General features: G+C 34.1%; 1 non-coding gene across 1 annotated transcript; it reads left to right on the plus strand.

Annotated features, from left to right (window-relative positions):
• The first annotated feature begins 3144 nt into the window (after positions 1–3144).
• TRNAN-GUU lies at positions 3145–3218 on the plus strand. The gene has a single exon. It is a non-coding gene; the product is annotated as a tRNA-Asn (tRNA).
• The last annotated feature ends 3750 nt before the right edge of the window (positions 3219–6968 follow it).

The following is a 6968-nucleotide window of genomic DNA, read 5'->3' on the forward strand; positions in this document are numbered from 1 at the left end:
TGGAACCAACTTTTTTGGTTAATGGTAGTTAACTTAGATCGGAAGCTTCCATCAAAATATTTGAGATATATCTTGCACATATAGATGGCTTTGTTCCTAACCCTCTCCGGTCTTCTTCCTTGCAGGATATGCGGCCCTTATAATATGCGGACGAATCTTGAGGCGGGAGGAGCCTTGTCCGTGCTGCATGCACAGCCGGCGACGCTGGTATGACGTACTAACGGGACCGTTGACGCCGCCCTTATAAGATGCGGACGAGTCTTGACTCTTGAGGCGGAAAGAGCCTTGTCCGCGCTGCATGCACAGCTGGCCATCCAAAGATGCGGTCTTCACTGGGAAGTGAAACGCAAGGCACGGAGACAGGCTGGCCGCCGAGCAACGTGGAAGTCAAACAGAAGAAACCGGCCCGCCAATAGCGGCAACGTGACCTGCCGGCCAGCTACCGCGATTTCGTACGGGCGCAAGACTTCACTAAGCATGCTTGTTTAGGTATGGATAAACTTTGATTTATAACCAACGAAAGAAAAACGATGAAGTTATTAGCCTCGAGCAAAGCGTCCAATGGACAGCTCACATGGATGGTGCATCGTCTTCGCAGCTCAACTTGTAGAACCCAATTAAGCGATGAAAAGTACCATTTTCACCATTCCCCCTTGTCTTTCTTTAATCTCTAGTTAACAATGACAGCCTGGCCGGTTTAGTTGCTACTAAGAAAAAGGAAAAAAGAAGAAAGAATGGCAAATTGTTAAAAAAATTGTGGATTAAGATAGCATATTTCTAGCTAGCTTGGACGAAGCTCTGAGTGATTGGTTTAAGTGTGCACTAAATTGTTTGGTTTGGCAACTCGGCACAGCGATCTTGTTATATTTCAAAACTTTTACACTAATCCTCCTGTAGTTATGAAACATTTTGTGCATGCAAGTACCCCATAGCACTCTTCTCTTTTTCACCAAATTGAGGATTGCTAATTCATATCAAACTTCTCCCCTCGTGACTATGTGTAAAGTTGTTAGATGTGAATTTTTGAGAACTAGATGGGAGAAACCCTAGCTGAAATAATGGTAACATATAAGTAAGAACGTTTAAATGATTTTTTATGCAATCTGATCAAGGCTTGGCACATATACGGATGTGAACGGTGTCCTTGGTAATTATATTAAATATGAACCAAAATTTCGCCTTGTGACTTGTCAATTTGTGTTTTAGATGTCTATAAGACTGAGAATGAGGCTTAATTTGTTGTTTTAAGCAATAAAGACACAAGTTCACTATAGTAGATGAAGCATGTTTATGGAACAAGCAATATATATGTATCGAGAAATTCTACAAGGTATATATTGAGATATTTTATAACGTGCATCAGATTGCATTCTATGCTTGCGTTGTCAAATTGTATGATATGCTCCCTTAGCCTCTTAAAATTTGAATAATTAATTTTTCATGAATTGTATGATATGCTTGCGCTGTCAAATTGTATGATATGCTCTTTTAGTTGTTGACTTTCTACTTATCTTTAGACTCAACTAAGTTTCAAAACCTATAATTTCCTGATATTAATAGTATTTTTTGTCCAACATAATGGAAAAATATTCTTGATGTAATATTATTAATTTAAATGATGTTAATAAACCATTTGATTTCAAAAGCTTATGCTATTAGGGAAGGAAAAAAATGCATATGTGGCTCAGCATCCATTCAATGGCCTTACTTATAATGTAATGTTAACTTACAAACTGACTGAAAAGCTAAAGCTATTATGCTAAAAAGTTAGGTTTTATGTTAAAATATGCAACTTATTATTCAATGTTGATGTTGGGCTAAGGATTGCAAAATTAATGATTACTATAAGAGTTGCATCCTAATTAATTTGCAAGTCTTGACAAGAATTCTCTCAAAAGAACAATCATTATTTTATGGGGATTATATATTAAAGACATATAGCGTCATTTAAGAGGACTACCAATCACATATTCGAAATTGTACTTTGAGAATTGAATGTCCATTAGATAGATTGGCCACATTGGCACCTCAACCAAGTAGTAGAATGGTAACCATATTCACAATGTGATCTAAATCCTCTATGAGAGTCCATACGAGCATGTATTTAGTCTTACATCGGTTATTCGTCGGAGAGATTTTAGATACGTATACAAGACTAAAATCCCAAAAAAAATTGCCAATACTATCTTTTTTGGATAAGATCCTAGGTTATTACAAATGGTATTAGAACAGACCCGGCCTATAGCTCATGTGGACTAGGGAAACACCGTAGCATAGGCTCATTGAGGCCAACTACGGGCCGATCATGGTGCTTGTAATTAAATTTGAATGGATTTAGACCCTTAGCATAACGAAGATGTCAAGGCTTAAACGAATGGAGTATGTGAGGACCCATGCGAGCGTGTGTTTAGTCTCATATCAATTATTCGTCAGAAAGATCTTGCGTACTTATACAGAATTAAGGAACCCCAAAAAATATCTTCCAACTAGCCATTTTGGATGAGATTTTGGGTTGTTACATCCTCTAATAAAAAGATACTAGCCATTTTGGGTAAGATTTTGGATTGTTACATCTTCCAATGAGAGGACCCTCAATCTAAGAGTCAATTGATGTTATCTTTCGAGCCTTTAAGAGAGAGAAAGAGAGGTCGAGCAATGAGAAACATGTAATTTCTAGAATGATGATTTCTCATGTGATACAATTGTTAAACCTACCTTGGATTATTTTACACGCATACATATCTATATATACATGCACATACACACAAATACATATAAATAATAAAATTAATAAATAAGAGAATATCAGGCAATGAAACTTGAGAATCATACAACAGTTGAGAAATTTTTGTTGCAACAAACAAATACAGCTCAGAGGTTTCATTCAGGGAACCTCATGTTTTCTCCAACGATATCACAAATATTTGATTGACTTGTGCTAACACGTTCCTTTCCTTGTCTTTTTAAAATTATCTTGCATAATGAGGAGTAGACCTCTTGCACAGGAGCGTTCCACCTTTATTTTCTTTATGGGCTCATATGGCATAGTTTTGGGGGCGAAGCCGGATTTGCAAGTTTTCCGGATGTTTCTTATAAGTTTTCTATTCAATATAATCAATTGCTTGACAAAGTGTGCTCCAGCTAGCTGGAGTAGCTCAGTTGGTTAGAGCGTGTGGCTGTTAACCACAAGGTCGAAGGTTCAAGCCCTTCCTCCAGCGACTTTGCTAATTTTTGATTTTTTTCTCTATATATTATTTATACAACATATGATGGGAAGTGTAAATCCTTTTCTTATTATTATATTGATTTTGCATTTACATATGTTTTGAGAAGCCACGCTGGCTGGATCAAATTAGATTGAATTATTTCACTTTGGCAATTCCTCTATCTCTTTAACATCTATTTTTTGATTTTTATTTTCTCCCATTGATTTTTTTTATATTTATTTTCTCATTTCGTCATGGTTGTCAATCCGGTTTGGCCAAGGTGAACCTACAATCAGTCTAAAGCAAACCATTTTAGGTGTGATATTAAATTAAAAGATTATTGGGACGATGAAGATGCTTTGAATCCTTTCTTGAGCATCATTTTAATTTCAATTTTACTAACTTCTAGATATGGCATGCACATGATTGCTTTCATGGCACCTTTTAACATCTAAAATGCACATTAAAAAAAGTATGATTGATGATATACTTCCCATCTTATTATTAGAATTTTTTTTGATTTTTTTCCCTATATATTGTTTATACAACATATGATGGGAAGTGCAAATCCTATCCTCATTATTATATTAATTTTGTATTTACATATGTTTTTGAGAAGCCATGCTGGCTGGATCAAATTAGGTTGAATTATTTCAGTCTGACAATTCCTCTATCTCTTTAACATCTATTTTTTGATCTTTATTTTCTCCCATTTAAATTTTTTATATTTATTTTCTCATTTTGTCATGCCTATCAATCCGGTTAGGCCAAGGTGAACCTACAATCAGTCTAAAGCAAGCCATTTTAGGTGTGATCTTAAATTAAAAGATTTTTGGGATGATGAAGATGGTTTGAATCCTTTCTTGAGCATCATTTTAATTTCAATTTTACTAACTTCTAGATATGGGGTGCACATGATTATTTTTATGGCACCTTTTAACATCTAAAATGCACATCAAAAGAAGTGTGATTGATGGTATACTTTCCATCTTATTATTACAAATTTCTTAGCCCTCGTAGTCATGAAAGGTACGCTTCTTCTGTCACTCTATCCTATAACTAAGAGTTAACTTACATAGTAACATATTTTCTAAATATAAGAATATCTATAGTGGAGTGAAGATATGAAGACTAATAAAATTATGACAATCTCAAATTTTTGTCCAACAATGAAATAGTATTATTGAAAAAGGTAGAATATTTTTTATGCTTATTTGAAAATTTATCAAGCCAAATACCTAAATTTTGGGTCCTATATATGTTCTATATTCTTTGGTCCATGGTTGGTTAGCCACAATACAAAAAGCATACAACACTTCAAAATCGTATATATGATATATATTCTAAAATTTAATTAGTCATTTTGATTGCTAGAATTAGGTTAGAATCACCATAATTGAGGTGAATCAGAATCATGCATCTTTAGGCTTTAAAATGGACCAAGGAGCAGCTCTAATATGGTACAGTTTTTCCATCCTATGGATAATCTGAAGTTAAAATATATATTATTGTTGAATAGTATTTTGTGCGGCCCGGCATGTACCCCAGCATTTACCCAGACCGGGTTATTTGTGGAGAAATAAGATGGGCATTAAAGCTAAATAATCAAAATTTTACCTTATTTAATTAATAATAAAACTAAACCTAATTTTGGTGATAAGATTGGGATAAAATTTGTGGAGAAATAAGACTTGCTTCCACATATGTGATGTGGGATTAAAAAGAAAAGAGTTTTAAAGCCTTCGAAATACTTAACACATAGGGGATAAGATTGGTTTTTATTTTTTAAAATTTAACTTTTTTTATATGTTTAAAAACTCCAACAAAATCTTTCCTCCATTTTTATGTGGGATGTGCAAAAGTGGAAGTGGATCACACAAGTGTCCTTTAGTAGAGGCATTATACTAGTCTAGATTCAAAGTAAATGATACAATATATGCTGATTATATTTCAATCAGCAATGGATTTTGTGCTGTTGGGCACCTGCAGGAGCAGATCACCATTTTCTCCGCTTCATTCATTTTTTTGTGGCTGAATCTGAACCAAATTTTATGAATCTCAGTTGGCTCTAAACTTTCTACGAAGAGGTTCAGTTAGTGAGAAGCACTTTCTTTATCTTACTGTGAGGACTTCAAATAACATCATTTCTTTCCAGACAAGACTGGAGAAACTTCTTATATATCAGTGCTCACCGAGGGAGCAGATAAAGCAACAGAACACAAGAAGCAATCTGCAATGATATTTTAGATCAGTGTTGTTTTCAAACATTTTAGGTAAGTTTTGCAAGGAATTTAGAACATTGCAGCTTTGCACCTGTTTTATGCGTCCAAGGCAAATAAGCAGCAAATGAAACTTATGAAAAATTAATTACAAATTATGAGGTGAATGTCTTAGCTATCACCTATGCGATAATATTGGAAAAAGGATAAGTTGTAATGCCTTTCCACCAAGGTCCATGAAAATATTTCTAAACACAATACATCTGAAAGTACTTGTGAGACAAGGAAAATACTGGAATGTTTGGTCAACTACAGATATCCATCTTATTTCAATCAGGTTAAACAAATATACCACCTCCAACAAAGTGGCAATGAAATGATCTTGGCCCTGCCTCCACCTTAGCAAAAGCAGTCTTTGAATTTCAACTATCAATTTTCAAAAAAAAAAAAATCAACTATCGACAACTAATGACAACAACAACCAGAAACACAGAAATACACGCGCACGCACGCACTGGATGAACGATAACCGTTCTTTAGCCCTTGAAATCTTAGGAAGAAGTATTGGTGGTATATATATATATATATATATATATATATATATATATATATATATATATATATATATATATATAAGAACAAAAGTCTACTTAAGAAGTAGACTCGTACAATAAATATGAGATAAATTGTGGAATTCATACATGCAATAAGAAAAAATCAATGGAACATAGCAGAGAGGACTAATAAGAGTAGGCCTGGGGAAAACTTAAATTTGCTTAGTGGTGGCACAGTAACAAGTGAAACGATATATAGTGCATGAGGCTTGCAGCATAACTAATAGTTTGCATAACAATTCGCATACTAGATTTTCACAACACTGTAACATACTGAGGTCTGCTATACCAAAGTTTTGCTCTCTCAAAAATATCACAATATTCTGGACCTGAATATATTGAGGTTCATTGTACCAAGTCTGCCAAAATTAGATTATTACACTTAGGAACAATACAAGAAACAATAGTTTTGTTAGCAACATGTTAGTTAATCTAGCAAGCAATCTTGTCCCAACCAATAACTGATCTAGTTAATCTCTTTACTTCCATGCAGCCAAAATACAAGGATGAGCAAAACATCTGCAAACCATTTAAGCAATATCCAGTCATTATGAGGATGAGTGGAGCTTAAAGGGACATAAAAATCATTCATAAAATTTATTTTTAATTTACTAAGGTTTTAAATTCTTAGTAAATTTATCTTTTACAAAGATTTAAATCCTGTGAGTGGGGGTGTACTGATTTCTTCATAGAAGAGGACGCTTCACTATCCTATCTCTTTTCGCTAGTCATCTCACTTAAGCATCTTAGTAGGTATCATACATTTTTTTCCCTTTTTTTTTTTTTCCTCTCTCTTTGTTTCTTTTACTTTTCCTTTTCTTTCCCTTCTTTCTTCCTTTCATTTGTTCCTCTCTCTATCTCTTTTTTTCTTCTTCCTTTTATCCTTCCTTTCAATTCTTTCCTCTTTTTTTCTTCTTTTTCTTTCTTTT

Source organism: Phoenix dactylifera, chromosome 2 (genome assembly GCF_009389715.1).
Source record: "Phoenix dactylifera cultivar Barhee BC4 chromosome 2, palm_55x_up_171113_PBpolish2nd_filt_p, whole genome shotgun sequence".
NCBI lineage: Eukaryota > Viridiplantae > Streptophyta > Magnoliopsida > Arecales > Arecaceae > Phoenix > Phoenix dactylifera.